This window comes from Mus musculus, chromosome 11 (assembly GCF_000001635.26).
Source record: "Mus musculus strain C57BL/6J chromosome 11, GRCm38.p6 C57BL/6J".
In the NCBI taxonomy this organism is placed as follows: Eukaryota; Metazoa; Chordata; class Mammalia; order Rodentia; family Muridae; genus Mus; species Mus musculus.
The window spans coordinates 39,830,430-39,831,093 of record NC_000077.6 but is presented as its reverse complement, the minus strand read 5'-3'; the positions used below and the strand labels follow the sequence as shown (position 1 = coordinate 39,831,093).

At 31.9% G+C, this 664-nt stretch overlaps 1 non-coding gene across 1 annotated transcript; it reads right to left on the bottom strand.

Moving 5' to 3' along the window:
* Nucleotides 1-277: 277 nt before the first annotated feature.
* On the bottom strand, nt 278-438 carry Gm24192. The gene has a single exon (XR_003949953.1). It is a non-coding gene; the product is annotated as a U1 spliceosomal RNA (small nuclear RNA).
* Between the last annotated feature and the right edge of the window lie 226 nt (nt 439-664).

The window sequence follows — 664 nt, the reverse complement described above, 5'->3', positions numbered from 1 at the left end:
CAGTGGTTGTGGTGCATTCTAGGGAGATGGCTATGGAGATAGTGACAACAGGCCAGAAATATTGTGAAAGTAGAATTGTTTACATGAGACATTTATTCCTAAGTCCTGGTTTTCTCTAGACCAGATGTGGTTACATTGTTCTTAATTCTGTAAGACCAACTTAAAGATTATGAAAACAACAGACACGAACACACACACACACATACACACACACACACGTACATGAGAAAGAGAACATTAGAAATGTAAAAATATTGTGATTAATTTTATGTATTAAATTGATTATTTTAATTAGAGTTTCACACTACCACAAACTATGTCATCAAGTTCTCTACATTTGGGGAAATTTCAGGAATCAACACAGCTAGAGTACAACAGATAAGCCTCATTTTGGGAAATGTAACTTTGATTATGACATCTACCCTTCTAGGTGAACATAATTTATTAGAGTTTATTGAATAGCATTTACCAAATATTAAGTGACTTCACATTTACTTATATTAACAACTGTTTGAGAAACATAATATCTCTGTTTTGCAAGTGAAAAAAATCCTAAAATGTTGTTTTCTTCAAGTCAGAGACAAGAATGCCATTCATATTAACTTTTTGAGAATTGTTTTTGCTTTGTTTTACCAATTGGTCACCATATTAACTTTCTTTACCA